Source organism: Dama dama, chromosome 31, assembly GCF_033118175.1.
Source record: "Dama dama isolate Ldn47 chromosome 31, ASM3311817v1, whole genome shotgun sequence".
Classification (NCBI taxonomy): Eukaryota; Metazoa; Chordata; class Mammalia; order Artiodactyla; family Cervidae; genus Dama; species Dama dama.
In genome coordinates, this window is record NC_083711.1 from 23,431,404 (window position 1) to 23,457,648 (window position 26,245).

Genomic DNA, 26,245 nt, shown 5'->3' on the forward strand with positions numbered 1-26,245 from the left:
CGGGAAGATTCTCTGGAGAAGGAAATGGCAACCCACTCCAGTACTCTTGCCTGGAAATTCCCATGGACGGAGGAGCCTAATAGTCTACAATCCATGGGGTCGCAAAGAGTCGAACACTACTGAGTGACTAAACTTCACTTTTATTAAAATCAGTGCAATCATTACTTTGATTTGTAATACTCAACTCACTTTCAAACATCAGAATATGTGAAAAGATATGTAACTTAAAACTTGAGAATGTGATAATAAATCAAAATATGAGGAACACAAAACAAACAGAATTTATTCTCATCCTGCAGCTAGGTAAAGGAAAGTTTACAGTAGTATGGAAAAGGGAACGAAGAAGATACTCAAGTGAAAATGCTTCCAGAAATGTATAATATCTACAAATGATCAGGTAGCATTAGATTCTAGCTGATGGTTTAAATGAACCTCTGGCCTCATGCTCAATATAGCAATCAGTGAACCAGACACGGATAGGATACAATAAAGCTATTTGTCAGCAGACTGATCCCATCAGCATGGTCAATTACAGGAAAAGAACAAAGAACTAAATAAGAAATCAGTGTCCTAAATTATTCCAGCTCTTCACGTTTCCATTTGCCTCAGTGTACCAGTGTTATTTGGATTCTTCCAGTAACTTTAAATATATTCCGTAAGGGATTTGTCCTTCTTCTCTGTAATTCCACTTCAACAGGTGTGTCCTCAGGACATTGTTCTTGGAATCAGGCAACCCAGTGTTTGAAAGATTGGGATGGGCTTCACAGCCTGCTGAGAAACGTTTGTTGGGTTTCTGAAAAGACAAAGCATTTAAAGACTATATGTGTCAACATAGCCTCTGATTATTCATCTGAAATGAAATTCTGCTAGCATCCTCACCCTCTTAGGGAATTTTAAAAGCTGTCAGACTTTCTAACATTATTCACAATTGCCATCGCGAGGCCCGTAGACAGGCTAACTTCGCAGGTTGCTGCGGGAGGGTAGGTCCACTGTGTGGGTGCAGCTGTCTCCAGTTCAACAGAGAGGAAAATGAAAACTTCATTTGATCTTAGGCCTGTGCAAAGTCTCTGATTCAGTTTAGCAGAAACATTTCATTGCGAAAAAATGCAGGTGGCAGTTGTAAATGTTGTACTTGCATCCCCAGTGGGGCTGTCCTTAACTTGTAAGACCCCAAAGGAGAGAGGAGTAATCAGGCATATTAACACCTATGGAAACCAACTAGTACCTAATTTAAATAGCTTTCATGTGATGATGTCATTATCATGATGGCTTCAAACTCAAATCACTAAATCAAACAATTCCATATTTACTAGTGGATAAAATGCATTTTTAGAAATAATTTTGCTAGTAGATGATTAATGAAGGTTGTTTTTTTTTTTTTTTTTCCTCCAAAAGATGACACCAATGCTATTTTTTTTTTAATCAAGGTCTCCCAGACTTTCTTGGTGGCTCAGATGGTAAAGCATCTGCCTCCAATGCAGGAGGCCCGGGTAGGATCCCTTGGTTGGGAAGATCCTCTGGAGAAAGAAATGGCAACCCACTCCAGTACTCTTGCCTGGAAAATCCCATGGACGGAGGGGCGTGATAGTCTACAGTCCTTGGGGTAGCAAAGAATCAGACATGACTGAGGGACTTCACTTCACATCACTTCTCCCACATTGCAGGATGATTCTTTACCATCTGAGCCACCAAGGAAGTCCCTCATCTTCTTTATTCAAGATGTTATTTCAATTAAATTTTGCAGAAGCATTTTAATTATACTTTTCCACTTGTCATTAATTTCCACTAAAAAAGGTGAAATTATTTTTAATAATATAACCTGAATCTTGAAAAGCCAACTGAATGTTTTCAAATAAATTTGTATGCTCAGGGGAGAAATATCTTTCCACTCTTCAATAACTGTTTCATTTAAAAGTCCTACTAAATAATGTTCCTGTCTATGATTTCTCTTTAGTACTATTTCCTTTCCAGATCTTGAATTGTTATTGAAAAGAAGAAATGTTATTTTTTCCCCAGTAGAATAACAAGGAGGAGAATGGATAAAATGTATTAACAATAACTGGGCTTCCCTGGTGGCTCAGTTGGTAAAGAATCCACCTGCAATGCAGGATACCTGAGGTCAATCCCTGAGTCAGGAAGATCATCTGGAGAAGGAAATGGCAACTCATTCCAGTAAGCTTGCCTGGACAGAGGAATCGGGCAGACTACAGTCCATGGAGTTGTAAGAGTCAAACACGACTTAATGACTAAACCACCATCACCATTAACAATAACGCATACAAAGATGCAAAGATCAGAGAGGGTAGGGTTATCAGTTAAATAACAGGAAAGCCAGTTATGTTTGAAATTTAGGTAAATAAGCATTTTTGGGGATATAAAAATGTCTCAAATATTGCATCCTGTATTTCTGTTTACTAAATCTAACAACTATGTATCAGTAAACTGAAAGGTTATTTATGGTGATATTTGTCAGGTAACATTTCTTCCAGGTGACTGTGGTGGTTAATTTTTTTGTGTCAGTTTGACTGGGCTAAGAGATACCCAGATATCTGGTAAAACATTATTTCTGGACGTTTTTGTGAGGCTGTTCCTGGAAGAGATTAGTATTTGAATAAATAGAAAGAGTAAATTTTCCCTCACTGACACAGGTGGTCAGCCTCTAATCTTTTGAGTATCTGAGTAAAACAAGAAGGCTTATCCTGGCAAAAAAAAATTTCATGAATTTAATATAGATTCTAATGATAATGTGTTACATACCACATGGCATTTATAATGACATATGTAACTTAGGATCTCATTTGAGAACATTAATACATGCTCCCACTGATAATGAGAACAATTTTACTAAGAGGTTCCAGATTTTTAAGAATTTTAGAACAATCACACCTTTTACATGCTCCAGGACAATATTCCTCACTCTTTTCTCTTTTTAAAAATTGGGCAAGATTTTCATAGCGATAATTTTCTGAAGACAATGCCATCCTCAAAATTAGGTTGTTAGGCTATTATGCTATCCTCAAAATATTAGGTTAGTCTTATGTGATTTGATGTAAGATGAAGCAAAGCAACAATAGCAGAATGGTTAATTCCTGGGTATTAAAGTCAAGCTCCAATTGTCCTAACTGGGGAATCTACACATTGACATTTGTGGCAGGGAAACACTTTGTTCAGGTGGTGGGTGCTACCCATTCATTTTAGTGTGTTTAGCATAATTTCTGGCGTCGACCACTGGGTACCAGTAACAATGCCCCTCCCCTAAGTGTGATAGTCAAAAATGGCTCCAGGCATCACCAAATGTCCCTCACAGGTGGGGAATAAAACTGCCCTAAGATGATAACCACTGGTCTAGAGAATAAGCCAATTGAGATAATTACTTACTGATTTAAAATAATTTTAATTGACTTTAAAATACTCTTACATTTATAGCAAAACTGAGTGGAAGGTACAGAAGTCTCTGGAGTATTCCTTACCCCCACACATGCATACCTTCCGCCACTATCAGCATCTGGCCCCAGAATGATACTTTTGTTAAAATCAATGCATCTACATTGACACATCAATATCATCCAAAGTCCATAGTTTAAATTCTGATTAATTTCCCAGTGTTGTGCATCCTGTGACTTTGGACAAATTTATAATGACATCTATCAACTTATATAGATTCACAGAGTACTGCTCTAAAAATCCTATTACTGTCTCTATAGTTTTGCCTTTCCCAGAATTCATATTGTTGAAATCCTACTTGCATAACTGATAAATCCTAGTTGATCTCAGTGTCTAATTCTTTGTATACACTGCAAAATTGCTAATATGTTGTTGAAGTATCATTAATATTTAATGATTATTGATATGATTGAAATAATTTTTACCATAATAATTTCTGTGTCCTTTGTTTCTATTTTTGTTTTCCCCTTTTTTTCCTCTCTTTTTGGGTTTTAAACTGAGCTTTTTATATGATTTCATTTTCTTTTCTTAGCATATCAATTATACTTCTTTTTGAACTATTTTTAGTGGTTGCCCTAGTCTCTGCAGTATACATTTACAACTAAGTTCACATTCAAGTAATACTACACTGATTCTCAGGTAGTGCAAGTACTTTATAATGAGAAAATAATCCTAATTCCTCTCTCCCTTCACTTTTATCATTGCTGTCATTTGTTTCACTTATACACAAGCATGCAACTGAATAGACTGATGCTACTATTACTTTGAATAAATTGTTAACTCATATCAATTAACAATATGACAATTAAAATTTTTAATTTTACCTTTAACTTTCCTCCCCTTATGTTCTTCCTTTGGTTATGTAAATTCTGTTATGAAAATTCTGTTATTTTCATTAAGTAATGTAAGATCTGGGGAGAGGGGAAGTGTTTTACAGACCTATAATAAGATCAGTCTTTTAATGAGCTTTTGCCTGTAGAGTATGAGCTTTACAAGTGATTCACAAGTTGTTTTCTTTCTTTCTTTTTTTCCCCCCATCTTAGGTAGACAGGATGGCAAAACTGGCCTACAGTTGGTTCTTTCTCTTTCCCCAGATTATTTGTATTCTAAAAAAAAAAAAAAAAAAATAGCTTAGGTTCTAGTGGTGGCTCAAAGGGTAAAGAATCTGACTGCAATGCAGGAGACCCAGGTTCAATCCCTGGATTGGGAAGATCCCCTGGAGAAGGGAATGGCTACCGACTCTAATATTCTTGCCTGGAGAATTCCATGGGAAGAGGAGCCTGACTGGGTGCAGTCCGTGGACTCACAAAGGGTCAGAAAATGATTGAGGGACTAACACTTCCACTTCTTCACTTTAAGAACTTCCTAGCTCCACATTCCTGAGCAGAATTGGAAGTTAAGATTCCAATTATTTTTTAAATGTTCATTAAGGTCATTAATTTGTGATCCACACAGTCGAAGGCTTTCACATAGTCAATAAAGCAGAAATAGATGTTTTTCTGGAACTCTCTTGCTTTTTGAATGACCCAGTGGGTATTGGCAATTTGATCTCTGGTTCCTCTGGCTTTTCTAAAACCAGCTTCAACATCTGGAAGTTTTTGATTCACATATTGCTGAAGCCTGGCTTGGAGAATTTTGAGCATTACTTTACTAGCGTGTGAGATGAGTGCAATTGTGCGGTAGTTTGAGCATTCTTTAGGATTGTCTTCTTAAGGATTGGAATGAAATCTGATCTTTTCCAGTCCTGTGGCCATTGATGAGTTTTCCAAATTTTCTGGCATATTGAGTACAGCACTTTCACAGCATCATCTCTCAGGATTTGAAATAGCTCAACTGGAATTCCATCACATCCACTAGCTTTGTTCATAGTGATGCTTTCTAAGGCCCACTTGATTTCACATTCCAGGGTGTCTGGCTCTAGGTGAGTGATCACACCATCGTGATTATCTGGGTCATGAAGATATTTTTTGTACAGTTCTTCTGTGTATTCTTGCCACCTGTTCTTAATATCTTCTGCTTCTGTTAGGTCCATACCATTTCTGTCCTTTATCAAACCCATCTTTGTGTGAAATGTTCCCTTGGTATCTCGAATTTTCTTGAAAAGATCTCTAGTCTTTCCCATTCTGTTGTTTTCCTCTATTTCTTTGCATTGATCACTGAGGAAGGCTTTCTTATCTCTCCTGGCTATTCTTTGGAACTCTGCATTAAAATGGGAATATCTTTCCTTTTCTCCTTTGCTTTTCACTTCTCTTCATTTCACAGCTATTCGTAAGGCCTCCTCAGACAACCATTTTGCTGTTTTGCATCTCTTTTCCATGGGGATGGTCTTGATCCACCCAGTCCATCCTAAAGGAAATCAGTCCTGGGTGTTCATTGGAAGGACTGATGCTGAAGCTGAAACTCCAGTACTTTGGCCACCTCATGAGAAGAGTTGATTCATTGGAAAAGACCCTGATGCTGGGAGGGATTGGGGGCAGGAGGAGAAGGGGACGACAGAGGATGAGCTGGCTGGATGGCATCACCGACTCGATGGGCGTGAGTTTGAGTAAACTCCAGGAGTTTCTGATGGACAGGGAGGCCTGGCGTGCTGCGATTCATGGGGTCGCAAAGGGTCGGACACGACTGAGCGACTGAACTGAACTGAAGGTCATGAATGAACCTTAAGGTTCATTAAGATTCATTGGAGGCTTCCCTTGTGGCTCAGTTGGTAAAGAATCTGCCTGCAATGCAGGAAACCCAAGTTCAATTCCTGGGTCAGGAAGATCCACTGGAGAAGGAATAGGCTACCACTCCAGTATTCTTGGGCTTCCCTTGTGGCTCAGCTGGGAAAGAATCTGCCTGCACTGTGGTAGACCTGGGTTCAATCCCTGGGTTGGGAAGATCCCCTGGAGATGGAAAAGGCTACCCACTCCAGTATTCTGGCCTGTAGAATTCCATGGAATGTATAGTCCATGTGGTTGCAAAGAGTTGGACATGACTGAGCAACATTCATGTTCACATTCAAGGTATGATTTATAATAAAAGTGTATCCCCTCCCTTCTTTCTCACAAAGTAAGCTATATGAAGCATTAATTGAAATCATCGTGTTTCTTTCCATTTATCTATTCACAGGCAGGGAATATTTTATTTCAGTACTTTGTGGAAAACCACTTCTTCCCCTGTGGTAGAGAAATTAAGTTTTATTTACTGACACCCTACAATTTTTAAATTACTATACTTTACAAACATTACTTAAATTTTCATTCACACAATAAAAGTAAATATATGTTATTAGAGAAGGGTTTTCTTAGAAAAATAATATGCTATGAGATTAAGTACATTGTTCAGCATGGGAAATATGTATAACATTTATTTGATAATATATTCATTGGATGGTACAATATTTTCTGGAGTTGAATTCCAATAGTATTACTAAACTTTAGTGCAACAAGAAATATAATATCAGTAAGTATGGGTGCATATAAAAATTATCTCAAAATAATATTCATCACTTAATTAAAATGTAGACTGAAGCAGTCTAAAAAATTTAACTATAAAGTAAAAAGTATATTTAGGATTTGACCTAATGCTTATTTGGTTGCTCTTTTTTCTTTTCCATTTATATACATGATTTTAGGGTTTAGAATTAATGTGTAGACATTCAGAAACAACAAAATTTATGGACTTTTATCTATGCTGAGAAAATTATAAATGTTTTTGACTAAATTTCATGTTGCCTTTGTTTTTCACATTTTTTTTAAAAGAAACATTTTTCCTGTAAATGCCTGTCAGCCAATAAGTTATTTATTTGTGTAGTTTCAAACTTTCCAAAGACTGCCTGACAGCTTTTTCAATACACCTAGTCTTATAACTGTATACACATTATTGGTATTCTATGTTTTCAAAATTTTTAAAAGTAATTTCCAAAAAACTGTTGAAAAGCCACAGTCTAAAATGATTACTTACTTGTATAAGTGCCTACCAAGCTATTTTTTCTATAAAGTGCTCCAAGGAACTTGTGCCATGTAACTATTTAAAATTACAATAGAAATTTAAAAGAATAAGAGAAAACATTAATTAGAGCTCATTTAAAAGCTTCATGACAGGCCAACACTAAAATATAATAATAGTTTAAAAATAACTCTTCAAATCTGTTTTTTTTTTTTTTTTTATTTTCACAAAGGCACTTAGAGTGTCATTTAAAATTTCTGCAATATAAAACGGTTAATGCTATGAAATTACTCATTCATTTATTCAACAAATATGTTCTGTTATAATTATTTATCAAGTAACACTTGGTTAAAATGCAAGTAAATGTATTTTCAGAAAGTAAAATTCTAAAAGTGTCCATGTTTCTATAATCTTAGCCTAAACCCAACAGTTCTTACAAAACTCTTCTTCAGTATAGCTTATAAATAGATATGAAATAGTTTCCAGGTGGTTCAGTAATAAAGAATCTGCCTACCAGTGCAGGAGACCCAGGTTCAATCCCTGGGTCAGGAAGAGTCTCTGAAGAAGGAAATGGCAACCCACTCCAGTATTCTTGCCTAGAAAGTCCCATGGAGAGAGGAGCCTAGTGGTCATAGTCCAGGGGGTCACAAAGAGTTAGACCTGACAGAGCACTCATACATGTACAATAATTTTCACAGTCCCCATTTTTACTTTATAAACTTTCTTTATTGGTAAAAAAAAAAAAAAATCCTCTATCATATGTGTCACCTGAAAGTCAATACATGAACTTTTTTGTGGCAATTTAAACTGTAAAATATCAATTTCTCATGTAGGTTTAATTTATAGGCATAAAATAAAAATAACAATCTTCATTTCTAATTAATTCAGTTATGTAAGTGGTGGTATCTAAAACTCTGTGCAAAGTTCTCATTAATTTTTCTACAATAATTGAAAAACTTGGTCCTAGAAAACAGGACTGAGTACTATTTACCAAAATATTTAAAACATAGTTATATTTTTAACATGCTAGGTAAACAAGTTAAAATTTAAAATTAATTCCAGGTGAAGATGATGCACTTTCAGACAATAGAGTTGTATTTAAAAAATAGACACTAGAGACTTCATATTATATCTAGCCACAGAATCAAAAGGTTTGTTATAATTTTTGCTATTCTAATATATATAAAAAACATAAAATAATATTTTTCACATATGGTATTATGCTTAAAAAGAAAAAAATATACTAGAATTTACCACAAACTTTAACATAATTTTTTTTTTTTAGATTTAATTTTCCATTGAAAGTTTACCAAAACAGCAAATCCAAAGTTAAGGAAAATAGCTACATAAGAAGAGCTTAATTTAGATAAAATATGTTGAGGTAGACATACCCACACACAGTACAAACCCCAGGATGATTCAATAGAGACTATTATTGGGTCTCATTCTTCAGGAATAGAGCTTTTCTGGTACTGTTTGTTGCCAGAGGCTTCCTCCTTACTTAACTAAATGTTGCGAACTGTAAAGCATAAAGCAAGTCAGAGTTTTCTCTCTCAAATATTTTTAAAGGAAACTATCCTTTATGCAGTCAAATAGGGAAGGAACTTGCTGTTAAATCCACTAGCCCCGTCTGAACCCTGTTACCCTATCTGCACACCACTCCTTGGCTGTATCATCACCTACTGGACTAGTCCAGCCGCTCGAGGTCTGCCTGCCGCCCTCTCACCCATTCTTCACAGGACAACCATAATGAGATTCTGGAAAAGAAAATTTGATCCTGTCATAGGCTTCCTCCTTTAAAATTCTTCCAAGAGCTTTTCATTGTTGTTGGGATAAAAACAAATATTCTTCAGGAGCCCAATAAGGCTTTGCAGCCTCTGGTTTCTGGACACTATTACAACTCCTACATGCCTTTATAGGGGCCTCACAGGCCCTTCATATAAGCTGTTCCCTCTATCAGTTTATCAACCCCTTCTAATCTTTCAGACCACTGCTGAAATACTTCCACAGAAAGACCTTCCCTGACCCCCAAACCAGGTCAGTTACTGGCTATATCTGTTTATTTCTCTATGTCCCTTTTCATCAAAACCCTTGCTACAGTTGTAATTTTAAGCGCCTTCATGTGGTTATTTAAATGTCCATCTCTAACCAGATTATAAGCTCTGAAGATACAGAATAGTGGTTTTTGCTTATTTCCACCAGCTAGTACTATATTTTATAGCTATTTATTAAATGAATACTATGATAAACTATTGAACCACAGCGCTACATAAAGCAAAATAATGACAAAATGGCACCCTGAATATTTGGTGTTTTTATCATTCCTTACATTACTATACTGTTAATTTCATCACTATCCTGTTATTACTATTCCTTTGCAGTTTACAACTGAAAAGGTAAAGATAAATATATATTACAGAGTTAACTTGTTGAACATTACCTACAGAATATGTTCAGTTCAGTTCAGTTCATTTCAATTGCTCAGTGGTGTCCAACTCTTTGAGACCCCATGAACCGCAGCACACCAGGCCTCCCTGTCCAACACCAACTCCGAGTTTACCCAAACTCATGTCCATTGAGTCGGTGATGCCATCTAACCATCTCATTCTCTGTCATCCCTTTCTCTTCCTGCCTTCAATCTTTCCCAACATCAGGGTCTTTTCAAATGAGTCAGCTCTTCACATCAGGTGGCCAAAATATTGGAGTTTCAGCTGCAATATCAATCCTTCCAATGAACATCTAGGACTGATTTCCTTTAGAATAGACTGATTGGAGCTCCTTGCAGTCCAAGGGACTCTCAGGAGTCTTCTCTGATACCACAGTTCAAAGGATCAATTCTTCAGCACTCAGCTTTCTTTGTAGTCCAACTCACATCCATGCATGACTACTGGAAAAACCATAGGCTTGACTAGATGGACCTTTGTTGACAAAGTAATGTCTCTGCTTTTTAATATGCTGTCTAGGTTGGTCATAACTTTCCTTCCAAGGAGTAAGCGTCTTTTAATTTCATGGCTGCAATCACCATCTGCAGTGATTTTGGAGCCCCCCAAAATAAAGTCAGCCACTGTTTCCACTGTTCCCCACCTATTTGCCATGAAGTGATGGGACTGGATGCCATGATCTTAGTTTTCTGAATGTTGAGCTTTAAGCCAACTTTTTCACTCCCCTCTTTCACTTTCATCAAGAGGCTCTTTAATATGTACCTGTATTTCATGTAAGAAAAAAATGATTGCTCAGTATTCATATGACAGTTGCTCCATGTAGGAATAATAGTTATTTGACAGAAGTACAACTATTTTCAGGCCAATCATGCATCTTTAGATCAGAGCATTCATGGGACACTGGTTCTTAATTCTTAAATTTGCAATCAGAATGTTCTCAAAAGTAAATATTATGAAGTTGATAAGAAGCCAAAGTAAATTACGACAAATAGCTATAATACCTGGACAGAAGTCTGTTTCTCGTCTTCTAGAAACAGCTTCACAAATCACTTGGAAAATCAATCTAGAGGTAAACATAATAAACCACATTTCCTATCCATTCTTGAAGCTGATGTTTCTTGAGAAGTGATCAAACAGCACCTGTTGTTGAAGACAGCAATAAGGCCTGCCTCTGATACTCAACCTCTGATTCTGAATCAGTTTGTTTGCTTGGACTGGTCAGGAGGTACTTCCTTTAGAATTTTCATGAGTGAATTTAAGCAAGTATGTGTTAACATTATCTTCTCTTTCAGCTCTGCAACCCGTTCTGGTAGAGGGACGATATGGATATCCATCTCAGATGCATTTACTATGGCTTTTGTTTTTAAGCGGTAGCACTCCATTTTGTCACTGAAAAGGCGGAAGTGGCCTCTCAAGGCAGCCAGGGCGGCATGGGTAGACTATAGGCGGAAACCAATGGGAATCTCACAGGAACTACAGAAGAAAATGTTGTAAGTCATGCCTTTGAGCGAACCTTCAATGCCGACTAAGAACGGAGCCTCCAAAACTACATTATCTGTGACTCTGGAGAAGACACTGCCCCGAGGGACCGCGACAGGTCCCAGGCGAGGTGCACAGAGTCAGTGAGCAGGAAGTGGCCCTGCGCGCGCCGGGACACGGCACACCTCTCGGGCTGCAGCCAGCGCGGCAGCCGCAGGCCGGACGGCAGCTCCTCCAGCCCCAAAGACCTTTTCACCACCTGCGTGTCCCACTCCATGGAAGTCGTAACAGAAGGTTCATCAATCGCCTTCTTAGTCCCATCACAGAAGTCACCCCGTGGCTGCTTTGCAATCCAGAGATATGCCTCCGCGACCAAGCAGCCATCTTCCTGCAGCCGGCGCCACCGTTTCCTAATATAATATAGAAAATTTCAGTAATATGGACAAGGAGTTTCCTGAATATCAAAAATAATCAGCTTACAAAAAAGTCTTCTTATAATTAATAAAATAGGTAAAGAATTTCAAAATTAGTTTAATAAATAATATAGCCCTGCATATAAGAATAATGCTATAAATTTTCCAGGGAAATTTTAATAAAAAATAAATGAGCAACTGAAGCTTATTAAATTTTGTAAGTCTCCTTTATGGACTTTATTTTCTGTGTTTATTCCTTCAATCTGATGTCATGCAGTTCTTGCATAAGACATGCTATTTTACCCGAAGCATATTGTTCACTCACACAAATTACTATCTAGTGGATAATAACCCCATCTTGAGCCACAGATACTTGTATCCAACAGTCTTTTGGACATGCTTACCTGGAGCCCTACAAAGACCAGATATTTAGCACATGAAAAAATGGAACAACTCTTTAGAGCACTGCAATGAGTAAATGAAAAATGTGAATCCTTTTAAAATGTGCATGACACATTTATACAAATAATATACTGAACTATAAAACAAGTCAAAATAAATCTCAGAAATGAAATTATGGAGAAAAATTTATCAGGATGCTATTAAGCACAAACATAATAAGATAAATTCTATATATAAGGGATTAAGAATCATAATTCTAGTTAAGCCACAGACAAATATGTAAATTGCATATAATTAGAAAATATTTTAACTGAATGATAATACTGATATTATAATTTATCCAGATAAATCAGGAATTATAAGTAAAGTACTTACATATAGGGTGCTCCCTTGTGGCTCAGTGGTAAAGAACCCACCTACCAATAAGGGACATGCAGGTTTGATCCCTGGGTCAGAAAGGTCCCCTGGAGAGCAAAATGGCAACCCACTCCAGTATTCTTCTTGGGAAGTCCCATGAACAGAGGATCCTGGTGGGCTGCAGTCCATGGGGCCGCAAAAGAATGGGCAACTGAATTAGCAAATGAACAACAGCAACAACTTACATATGGAAATAAAGAAAGACAAAAATATAGGCATGAAGTATCTTTTTATTATAGAAAATTAGGAAAGTATCAGGAAAATAACCTCCAAAAGAACAGAAGGACAGAAATAACAATAAAAACATAAATCAATAAAATAAAAACAAACCTAAAATTGAGAAGATCATCAAAGCCAGGAACACTTTCTTTGAAAATATTTTTAAAAATTATTCAAATTGTTAAATCCCTTATGAAACTGATCATTTAATTCTGCATCCTGAGACTCAGGTTTCTTACATAACCTAAAATCTCAAATCCACATTCTGAATTATAAATTTCACTTTATTGGATATTTTCTATATAACTTATTCTTCTTCTTAGATTTAAAAATGAATAGATCCTCAATAAATAAATATTTTAGGTTAAAAAAATCTCTAAGTAACAGAAGTCATGTATAATCCTAGGAAGTAAATTGAAATATAGGAAATATTTGGATGTATCAGGTAAAGGGTTGATTCTCTTGATATTTAAACATCTCTAGCAAAAATAGCAATGTCATTATTTTTTTGTGTGTGTGCAAAATTATCCAACATTGAAAATACATATTATGTTTCATGCAAGAAGATTTACAAATTTGGGACAATCTTTAAACACCTTAAGAATCTAAAATTAGGAATTTAGGGAATTTCCTGGTGGTCCAGTGGTTAGGACCCTGCTTTCATTCCTGCGGACTTGCGTTTAATCCCTGGTCAGGGAACTAAAATCCCACAAACAATGTGGGGCTTCCAAAAAGAAAATAATTATAAAAATAATAAAATTGAAAGAATAAACTAAAAATTAAAATATATGAGTCCACAAATGGGCAACAGTGAGTTGAGGACTGGGTTATAACATGTAAATATTTTATTAGAGAGTTGGCAGGAGCAAATTGGTCAGCAATTTGAAAAGCCCCACGTTTCAAGGTATAACATTTTGTAATTGCAGCTCTCATGAGGGATTTATCAATTTTAAGAGCTTTTTTCAGATATCCAACTTTTGTCTTTAATGGTTAGCACTAGTTTGATGCTTTCTATTTCATTATGTTGTCATCTTTACTGTTTCTTTCCTTTTTTAAATGTAATAGAGTAATGATTTCTTAGGTGGGCATGAAATTCCTACTTGTATTCTACAGCTGTGTAACAAATTACTGTAAATTGTGTGATTTAAAACAGTTTCTTTTTTGCTGCTGCTGCTGTTTAGTCACTAAGTCTTGTCCGACACCTTGTCTACAGACCTGGTCCATAGCCCCATGGTCTGTAGCCCGCCAGGCTCCTCTGCCCATGGAATTCTCCAGGCAAGAATACTGCAGTGAGTAGCCATTCCTTTCTCTTTGGGATCTTCCTGATCCAGGGATCAAACCCAGGTCTCCTGCACCACAGGCAGATTTTTTAATGATCTGAGCCACTAGGAAAGCCCCAAATTAGTGCTTTACAATTTTCAAAAGTTCCAAATACATAATTTCATATTTGTTGTTCAGTACTCAGTCATGTCCGATTCATTGAGACCCCATGTACTGCAGCCTGCCTAGCTTCCCTCTCCACCACCAACTCAAAGAGCTTGCTCAAACTCATGTCCATCGAGTCGGTGATGCCATCCAATCATCTCATCCTCTGTCATCCCCTTCTCCTCATGCTCTCAATCTTTCCCAGCATCAGGGTATTTTCCAATGAGTCGACTCTTCCAATCAGGTGGCGAAAGTATTGGAGCTTCAGCTTCAGCTACAGCATCAGTGCTTCCAAGGAGTATTCAGGACTGATTTCCTTTAGGATTGACTGGTTTGACCTCCTTCTGGGGCAAGGAACTGTCAACTGTCTTTTCCAGCACCAAAGTTTGAAAGCATCAATTCTTCGGTGCTCAACCATCTTTATGGTCCAACTCTCATATCTGTACATAACTACTGGAAAAACCAGAGCTTTGTCTATATGGATCTTTGTCAGCAAAATTATGTCTCTGCTTTTTAATGTGTTATCCAGGTTTGTCATAGCTTTTCTTCCAAAGAGCAAGCATCTTTTAATTTCATGCCTGTGGTAACAGTTTGCAGTGACTTTGGGCCCAAGAAAATAAATTCTGTCATAATCCCATAGTAATCCTTGTTTTCTCAGTCCTATATTTCCCTACCTGTTACTTATCCCCACTGGTAACCACTGGTTTGTTCTCTGTGATTCAGCTTTTTTTTTTTTTTTTTTAGTTCATTAGTTGCCTGTATTTTTTTCTGTTTGTTTCATGTTAAGTGATATCAAACAGTATTTGTCTTTCTCTATCTGACTTATTTCACATACCATATTGCCCTCAAAGGAAAGGCAAGAAAGGTAATGCCAGAGAATGTTCAAACTACTGCACAATTGCGCTCATCTCACACACTAGCAAAGTAATGCTCAAAATTCTCCAAGCCAGGCTTCAACAAAACATGAACCAAGAATTGGCAGATGTTCAAGCTGGATGTAGAGGAGGCTGAGGAAGCAGGTATCAAATTACTAAATCCATTGGATCATAAAAAGCAAGAGAGTTCCAGGAAAGTATCTACTTCTACTTTATTGATGACACGAAAGCCTTTAACTGTGTGGATAACAACAAACTGTGGAAAATCCTTAAAGACATGGGAATACCAGACCACTTACCTGCCTCCTGAGAAATCTGTATGCTAGTCAAGAAGCAACATTTAGAACCAGACATGGAACAAGAAAGGACTACATCAAGGCTGTATATTGTCATCCTGATTATTTAATTTCTATGCAGAATAAATCATGTGAAATTCTGGGCTAGATGAAGCACAAGTTGGAATCAACATGGCTGGGAGAAATATTAATAAACTCAGATATGCAAATGATACCACCCATATGGCAGACAGCGAAGAAGAACTAAAGAGCCTCTTGATGAAAGAGTTTGTTTTTGTTTTTGTTTTTTTTCCCAGAAAACTAAGATCATGGGATCTGGTCCCATCATTTCATGGCAAATAGATGGGGAAACAATGGAAACAGTGGTAGACTTTATTGTCTTGGGCTCCAAAATCACTGCAGATGGTGACATGCAGCCAGGAAATTAAACAATGCTTGTTCCTTGGAAGAAAAGCTATTACATACCTAGACAGTATATTAAAAAGCAGAGATGTTACTTTGTTAACAAAGGTCCACCTAGTCAAAGCTGTGGTTTTTCCAGTAGTCATGTATGGATGTGAGAGTTGGACTATAAAGAAAGCTGAACGCTGAAAAATTGATGCTTTGAACTGTTGTTTGGAGAAGACTCTTGAGAGTCCCTTGAACTGCAAGGAGATCAATCCAGTCCATCCTAAAGGAAATCAGTCCTGAATATTCATTGGAAGGACTGATGCTAAAGCTGAAACTCCAATACTTTGGCCACCTGATGCAAAGAGTCAACTGATTGGAAAATGTCCTGATGCTGGGAAAGATGGAAGGCAGGAGGAGAAAGGAATGACAAAGGATGAGATGGTTGGATGGCATCACCAACTCGATGGACATGAGTTTGAGCAAGCTCCAAGAGTTGCTGATGGACAGGGAGGCCTGGCATGCTGCATCCATGGGGTTGCAAATAATTGGACACAACTGAGTGACTGATCTGAACTGATTGCTCTCCAAGTCCATACATGTTGCTGCTAGTGGCAAAATTGCTCTCTTTGTTTATTTCTGAGTAGTATTCCATTACACACATACACACACACACACACACGCACACACACACACACACACACACACGTATCCTCAAATCTGTTGATGGACTGCTAGGTTGCTTTCATATCTTGGCAACTGCATGAACATTGGTGTTTTTGTTTCTTTCTGATATACATACTCAGGAATGGAATTGCTGGGTGATATGGTAGTTTTATCTTTAGTTTGATAAACCTCCATACTGCTTTCCACATTGACTGAAACAATTTATATTCCCACCAATAATGTACAATGGTTCTCCTTCCTCCATATCCTTATTAACATTGGTTATTTTTGTTCTTTTTGATGATAGTGATTCTGACAGAATATTTTATTGTAGTTTTGATTTTAATTTCCCTGTGATTAGTGATGTTGAGCATCTTTTTATGTGCCTGTTGGCTATCTGCACTTACCCTTTCAGAAAATGTCTATTCAGTTCTTCTGCCCATTTTTAAATTGTGTTAGATTTTTTGATGTTGTGCTCTGTGAGCTGTTTATATATGTTGGGTATTAACTCTTTATCGCTCATATAATTTACAAATATCTTTTCTTCTTCAGTAAGTTGTCTCTTCATTTTGTTGATAGTTTCCTTTGCTGTGTAAAACCTTTTGACTAGGTTTGGGAAGATCTCGTGAAGAAGGAAATGGTAACCCACTCCAGTATTCTTGCCTGGGGAATCCCCATGGACAGAGCCTGGCAGGCTACTGTCCATGCAGTCTCAAGGATCCAGACATGATTGAGCAACTAACACTTTCACACGTTCTTTCAGATTCCATTTGTTTATTTTTGTTTTTGTTTCCTTTGCTTTAGGAAATAGATCTTAAAGAAACACTGATGTGATTTAAGTCAAAGAATATTTTACCTATGTTTTCATCTAGGAATTTTATAGTATTCAGTTTTACATTTAGATTTTTTTTTTTTACACTTAGATTTTTAATCCATCTTTAGTGTCTTCTTATTTCTCAAGATTTTTTATTCAAGTTTTTTTTTTTTTTTTTTTTTGGTTTTCATGTAAATTTTCAAATTGTTTCTTCTGGTTCTGTGAGAAATATCTTGGTATTTTGACAGAGCTTGCTTTGAATCTGTAGATTGCCTTGGGTAGTATGGTAATTTTAACAATATTGATTCTTCCAATCCAAGATCACAAAAGTCAGTTTTAAAGGCAGACCTGCAAGGTAAAGCACACACAGCATAATTTCCTTGTCTTAAAATCACTGTGCTGTATAACATAATGTAATTACTAGTGTTACCAACATATCGTATTTGCAAATTCCAGACATTATAAAGGAAATATATGTGACAGGGTGGGAATCATTGGAACAAACTTAGAATTCTGCCAGGCACACTGGCTAGGAGAAAATAAAATATAAAATGTTTTCAATATTAAACTAAAATTCACATCATGAGCATACACATATCACTAAAAATAATTACATCAAAAGATTCTCAGTTTTCTTCATCTGTGTCTAACAATTTTTCTTTTTATGTTTTCATTTCTTATTACAATGACTTTTCTACTTTAACATTAGTTAAATAATTATTATTTTATTAAACCTTCTTCCAACATTATTGTGAATATTTTCAGTTTTAGTATATCAACACAAGTGCAAGTTTTGGCTGATAACCTTTATGTAAGAAAAATAAAATAATTGTAATTCTGTTAGTAGAAGAGAACTCATTTGGGAAATTTAACATGTAAGAGCAGACTGCTCTTTTCAAAACATAGACTCATTTGTATATAATGAAAATGGATAGGTTGATATCACAAAAATATTGTGATAAAATCATGTATAATAAAAAAAGAAAATATTCTTTTCCAAATGACCATTCTGGTAAATTTATATTTTCATATTGGATTTTAGTTCAAATGAAAATATTCTTACCTATTTATCTGTTACATATACCATTCATTCTGATTATTATGAAACCCAAAGCTGACTTTATTCTGCCAACCACACTACTTGTAATGACCTCCTCCACCCAACAGTCAAATTGCATACTTACATGGAATTGAGACTCATCTTTCCTTTAATTAAAGGAGAACAACTGGAAAGACAGAAATGGTAGACATCATACTACAATCTGAAGCCAAATATAAGTAACTTTTCTTTATACATTATAATAAAGCATGTATACTAGAGTTCTATTCCATTATACAGAATTTAAAAATGTATTTCTCTATTTTTATGCCACAATACTTTCATGATCACTTACAGATTTTTACTTTTTTCATTCTTTCTCATAAGTTTTTAAATTTCTTGCTATTACAAAAGGAAAGGAATTAACTCTTTTAGAAATGAACTAGAAATGCAATTAAGTCTTAACAGTCATTTAAAAAATAAAATTATTTAAACAATTTGAGAGAATCATTTCACTAAAACGTTAAGAAGAAAATGGCATGAATATTAAAGGGTGCTCATAATAATTATATAAAAAGAGGAAATTTTTAGCAAAGCATCTGTGGAACTTAATTATTTTATAAGTGATGAGAGACTCAATAGTCTATAAGTAAAGGGATAATCAATTTTCCCCTTAGCAAGATAATTAGTGGCTCTTGCTTTTTTAAGTATAAAAGCACCACTGAAAGGCAATTAATTATTTTCTTTACCTGAACTTGCTTCCTAATCATCTAGTTATTCCTAGTTGATGAGAAGCCAAACAGAAGAAATGAAAATTATAACACATACATTAACAGGAGTGTATTATAGCAGGGGTTCTACTAAACTGTATTTTTTGTTTTCATTTTTAATTATCTTCTATTTTAAACACAGTGTGTTTCTTTCAAAATAATGTTGTTTATGAGGCAAAGAAGAAAGGGAAATATAAGAAAAAGTCAATGCAGAATTCAAATATAAGCAACCAGAGAGAAAAAACAGTATTGTTTAAATATTTGTTATTAGCACTGAATTTTAATTTTTGACATGGAAGTATTTTAGCTGAATATGTAGAATATGTTTGCACATAGAATAGATTTATATCAAATGTTGTTAAATAAGTCATCATAATTTTATTTCCCAGAAAATAGTGGCTATAATATATAACTGATATTATATATTTCTTATTATACCTTTAGTTTTATTGCAATTATTCTTAGCAATGACATCTAAGTGGAAATGTCACTATGTGTTTATAGAATAAAATATACATATATTAATACCAAATATAATGGTTATCTCTTAAATTACATAATTTAAATACATGTTTAGTATTCAAGTCTCATGTATTCTTTTAGTGATGAAATCTCATTTTGCTTGATTTGGTATTATTTTGCAGCACATCTGACCTGTCTACTTTAACTAACTTATGAAAATTTTACTAACTTTTACTAACTGAATTTTTACTAATTTTACTAACAGAAGATTTTAAGTAACTTATATTTTAAAATTTCTTCTAAATTTAGACTGTAAAGAAATTTTTACCTTAATGATCTTCACTTCATTTTGGCAAATAGATGTGAACCTTTTAGTTGTTCTAAAAATGAAAGACCTGAATGAAATTGATAAATATATTAACATTGACATTCCCACACAAATGTTTCATACATTAATTTGTATGTTTATGGAAGAACTTCTCAGATCACATTTAAAAATCAAATATCAAGATTTGGGAATTCTGTTTTTATAAATTAAGCATTACTATTTAATTTAAAACTAAATATTCACTATTTCAAGTATTATTTTTAATTAGTTTAATTTGCAAGCAGATATTTTATTGCACAGTATTATATTAATTTACAAATGCTATTATTACTTTGCTATTTTTGAGGATTTTTGTTTTGTCTTGATTGCTAATAATTCTGAATTTGAAGTATATGTGATAAATCAGAGTCATATTTCTGGACTTAACAAATCCCTGTTACGACTCAGATCTGAAACTCTGAATTGCTATATTCAGAACACGATCTCATATTCCTTCCCCATTTCAGTCTCCTTTCTGTCTCTGGTTGACTCCTGCAAGCAAGAGGGCCCACCTACCAACTCTACAGCACATTTGTTCAATGTCCTCTTCTCCATCATCATTATGTTGTTGAATAGAGCAGTTCTACTAATGTAACCCCCCCACACCAAATACTTTCCTTGTTATTCCCTATCCTCTCCTACCACCCAAGTACAACCTCTGAGCACCACTATAGCAGAGTGAAGTCAATTTCACACTTTAAATTTATCTACTTCAATCTACTTTGCATGTGGTTGTAATGAAAATTTCTAAAAGACAGCTTTAACACTGTTCTTCAGCCTAGCAGAACTGCTATGGTGCTGGGAATCTGTTCACATTGGTTAGCACCTTTGCCTTCAAGGTCATTAAGTATTTTCAATTATCACTTAAAAAAAAATATGTGTGTATATATATATATATTTTTTTTTTTTTCTTTTTTTTTTGTCTGCACCGGGTCTTTGTTGCTTTGTTCAGTCTTTCTCTAGTTGCAGAGAGTAGGGGCTATCTTTGTTGCAGTGCACAGACTTATTGCTGTGACTTCTCTTGTTGTAAACCACAGGCTCTACACATTAAGGTCTTCAGTAGTTGTCACTTGCAGGCTCTGGAGCATGGGCTCAGTGGTTGTGCCATAGGGGCTTAGTTGTTCCACGGTATGTGGAATCTTCCCAGACTAGAGGTCAATCCCCTTTCCTCTGCATTGACAGGAGGATTCTTATCCACTTGCATCATGAGGGAAGTTCCTATCATCATTTCAAGTGCCACATAAGATGATGAATCTTTGGTGAATATGATTAAAGAACACCTTTCTGTTGATAACAATTGTTAAAATATTCATCTGTATTATCACAAGTTGTTAATTAAGGAATTATCTGATAAAACGACTTATCGTTTGAAAAATTCAATATAATCTTTTACATACATATGTGGTTGTTTCACATATTTTCATAAAGGAGTGAGGTTTTTATCTATGAATAATTTTATTGATCAGTATAGTATTAGAAGCACTTAGTTAACCATAAGTTTGTGGGAAAACCACTCTTCTGAATATTCAATACTATTTGCTAGGTTTTATTAACTTCATAATAAATATCAGCTGTCAGATTCTGATAATGAAACACATAAAATTACTTTAGGTAGGAAAATGAATAAATTATACTTTAAACTGAATGCATGTAGTGACAACTTCATTTTTTGAAAATTTTAATGAAAACTATAGAATCTAAGATTTAATAAGGAAGAAAGACCACTGAGGTGTGAATCAGCAATGGTTTCTGATACTGATTTTTTCTTGATTAGCTGTAGTACTCAGTAATCCACATTATTATTTAAATATTATTTTCCTTGAACATAAAATGAGGGGAAATTAGAAATTAGATTATCTCTCTTTTACCTTTACTGTTATACACACACACATACACTTCCAGTTAGTGATCCCAGTTAGTGAAACCTAACTGGGAGGGGAGAAACACCCAATTTCTGACATATACCATTAGCATCTTCCTGGAAAATGTAAGGAATAGCCAAAGAGTCCAGCAGAATACTTGATACTTTGACGGGCTTTGAATTTTAGGATTTGACTTACTTTTTGACCTAGTCACGGTAAGAAACAGAATCATGTGCAGACAAATTTATCTATGAAGTTGTAAATTTGAGGGTAGGGGTTTAATTAGAGATTAGAGACACCTATGTTGCTAACATTTCAAAACTGTGAAATTTAACTTTCACATACACAAACATGTAAAAACTTTGAATATATTACATGTTTAATCAATTGCCTTTTTTACTACCAAAAATTTTGGAAAATTTTTTTATTTATTTTTTTTTTATTTTTTTTTTCCAGTGGGTTTTGTCATACATTGATATGAATCAGCCATGGATTTACATGTATTCCCAATCCCAATCCCCCCTCCCACCTCCCTCTCCACCCGATTCCTCTGGGTCTTCCCAGTGCACCAGGCCGGAGCACTTGTCTCGTGCATCCCACCTGGGCTGGTGATCTGTTTCACCATAGATATGAGTTCGGAGTAGCACTTAATATGCACTGAATGTACATATAAATCATATTATTTAGAATTACTTATACTTTGTAAAAATTAATAATAAAAGATTCTTAAAAGGTAAATTCAGTCTCTTTATTTTAATTTATAATCAAGTTACTGCATGCCTTTTTATTCTTTAATAAATGTTCTATCATTACTTTACAACTTTTGACCAAATTCATTTGCATACATTTCTTTTATTGTTAATTTTTTTCTCAAAGTAAATCTAGACTATTTCTGTTAGTTCTAAATATCCATTAAAAAGTTCAGATGCTACCAGGTTAGTTTGGTTTATCCATTTAAAATGTGAAATTATAAAAGAAACCATGGTAGTTGACACTTCAAAGCAATCCAGGGGCTAAGCCAAAGAAACTCATTCATGTAATTATTAATTTTAAAAGTTCTTTTTATGAAGTTTATATTCCAGAGACGTGAAAGTAACTCAGTCGTGTCTGACTCTTTGCAACCCCATGAACTATAAAGTCCATAGAATTCTCCAGGCCAGAATACTGGAGTAGCCTTTCCCTTCCCCAGGGGATCTTCCCAACCCAGGGATTGAACCCAGAACTTCCACATTGCAGATGAATTCTTTACCAGCTGAGCCACAAGGGAAGCCCTATATTCCAGGAAGTAAATACAATAAGTAAAGCCCTTATATACACACAAATTTCATAGCATTTTAGAAAACATGTGTTTTGGAAAAATCAAGTAGAGTAACTTAGATCAGGAGCACTAGCAGGTATGTAAATAAACTAAAAGGATACATTTTTCAAAAGAAATATCAATTGTCTGAGAAGAGATATCATTAAATTGGTATGTAAAGTCAGAATCATAATGTTTTTTATTGAGGAATCCAAAAAAAAATTTGTCATATTCAGGATCAAGTACATAAACAGAATGAAACAGCTCAAAAACCTTTTTCCAGCACACATTCACTAGACAAATAAAATAACTATTTGCCAACTTTTACCTAGTTCATAATGTACTAAAATGTAGAGGTGTAAACTAAGTTTATTATTTTGATAAACATGTCTGATCTTAAAGACTAACTTTGAATGAAAGAATTTTTTAGTGAAAAAATCTGAACCTTTCCATGATAATGTTTTAATGAGTATTTGTCTCCTATAAAATATATCAGTAAATGTATAAGTTTTAAGTTTTAGTTTATCTAGGATTTTCTACTTGGCACATAATCAAATATATGCTTTCCAGTAAATCCATCAATGGTATTCTGGCTTATGGAGCTTTATGGGAAAACTATCTGATAAGAGGAGAGGAGGATAAGGGAAAAGAAAGAATTAGGAATCTTGCATGAAAGGTAAATTTTAAAAGGTCTACACTTTCTTACTTTACCTGTTTTAAACAAAACAAAACAAAAAAACTCGATTTTATGATGAATAAAAGTATTCTAGACAGTAATATTCTGGATAAAAAACCTCAAACCAACAAATGAATCATGCTCCAAAAGGCAATGTATTCAATCATAGAAGAAAAAAAAAAAAATCCTCTTCCCGTAACTGATGAAATAATGGCTTAGTCCCCTCAGACATTTCTATCTAACTTAGAAAATGTGATGCTCTTTCAAAAGAGGTAGAACTCAAGATCATTAAAAGGAAGATTTAATGGAAGTTGAAGTATCTTCTATAAATCAAGTGAGGCTCTTGCAGAATTATAAGTCATATAAGTAGAAGCAATTACAGCATCAATATTTGGTTGTCAACCAGAAGTTATTGGACACAGTTAGTGTCACTAGTAGAAAAAAAAATGTTTAAAAAACTATGTTGAAATCATGTGTGTGCATCTGCAGTCACTTCAGTAGAATATGACTCTTCGTGACTCTATGGACTGTAGCCCCTCAGGCTTCTCTGTCCATGGGATTCTCTAGGCAGGGATACTGGAGTGGGTTGCCATGCTCTCCTGCACGGGATGCCCTGCATCTCCTGAATTGCAGGCGAATTCTTTACTGCTGAACCACCAGAGAAGACCTGTTGAAACGGTGTGCTCTCTTTTAAAGGAACTGATGGGAGAAGAATCAGTTACAGTTAAGAGTGAAATGATGAAATTTTATATATATATATGTATTAGAAAGTGAGTGAAGTCGCTCAGTCATGTCCAACTCTTTGCGACCCCATGGACTGTAGGAGCCTACTATGCTCTTCTGTCCATGGGATTTTCCAGGCAAGAGTACTGGAGTGGGTTGCCATTTCCTTCTCCAGGGGATCTTCCCAACCCAGGGATTGAACCCGGGTCTCCTTGTAGGCAGACACTTTATTGTCTGAGCCACCAGGGAAGTCAAAAATATATGTGTTAAATCCCTGTATATATAATCCCTGTATAACATATATAAACATATATGTTATACAGGGATTTAATTTTGAAATATTAAGATTACTTGGGGAGTAATTTTATAGGAAAGTCAGTGTGCCTTTGAAATAATTTTTCTGGAATGTTTATCATTCAATAAATAAACATTACATGTGAAAATTTTACTGTTGAAAATTGAATTTTCCAGAGTAGTGATTATATAGATAACATGAAACAAGCTTGCAGAACAATTCTGGAGCTTAGTCTTCAGCTGCGAAGAAAAGGTAAAACATTCATTCAGCCACTCGCGGATTGATGCCAGGTGGCCTTGTGCTCTGCCTGGGACTGGGATTCCCGAGACCAGGATCTGCGAGGCTGCGAGTTATCCAGGATTGTGACCCAGGAATCTCAAACTCATCATGACCAAATGGAGTCACATCTTCACCCAAGATTGTTCCTGGTGTAACAGTTGTCCATCTGGGTCAGAAAGCTTCATCTTGCTGTTCTTGGTGACCTCCTCAGTCTTCAAGTTCCAGCTTAAATTTCACTTTCTCTGTGGTTCCTTCCTTCACTAATGCAGAGCACAAAAGCAGGACAGCTTCTCCATCATGCCAGAAACAGCAATCTGAAGAAGACCGGTGTTAGAAATCATGAAAAGGAATGAAGTAATTTCTGACATTAACTGCAAAGAAAGAAGTTAAGTCTAATTTGGGCTGGACATCTCTTCACCTGGCATGCTATTTTGAACATAGACAGGTGGTCCAGGATCTGTTAAAGACTGATGCAGAAGTAAATGTATTAAATGACATGTGAGACAGGCCACATCATCAGTCTGCCTTTACAGAATGAAAATTCTGCAACCATGACCAAAGTCCAGTTTGGGAACATTTCCATTCGTGCAGAAAGTTTCCTCAGGCCTGTTTGCATTCATTTCCTGTTTATTGACAAGCCTCAGACTACCACTGCTATGCTTTCTGTCTCTAGATATTTGCTTTTGCTAGAAATTTCTTGTAAATGGAATCATGTAAACATTTGTGTCTAACTGTCTTAATATAATATAGTTAAGGTTCATCCATGGTGTAGTGTGCATCAACAATTTGTTCCTTTTTAGGGCTGAGTAATATTCTGTTGTATGGATATACCACATTTTAAAGCCTGTTCTCTGTTTATTGGAGAGACTTTTCTCTCTGTATTGCCTTGACAGCTTTGTTGGCAATCAGTTGACCATAAATGGGTTAATTTCTGGACTTCTATTATCTTTGATCTATATTCTAGCCTTAAACCAATAACAAACTGTCTTATTATAGTAGCTTTGTAATTAAGCTTTGATATTGAGTAGTGTAAGTTCTCCAACCTATGATCTTTAAAAAAAAATTATTTTGGCTATTCTTAGTCAAAAGTTTGTTTCTATATAAATGTTAGGATTATTCAGTCAATTCCTATAAAAACACCTGTTGGAATTTTGATAGAGATCGTGTTGTCTTGAACCTATAGTTAAATTTGGGAAGAAATGCCAGATTAAAATATTATCTTCCAAACCAAGGACAGCAAATGCCTCTCCACTTATTTAGATCTTTA

At 35.3% G+C, this 26,245-nt stretch overlaps 1 pseudogene; it reads right to left on the bottom strand.

Annotated features, from left to right (window-relative positions):
• Positions 1 to 11,011: 11,011 nt before the first annotated feature.
• LOC133049972 (protein Mis18-beta-like) overlaps positions 11,012 to 26,245 on the bottom strand; it is a 45,934-nt pseudogene continuing 30,700 nt past the window's right edge.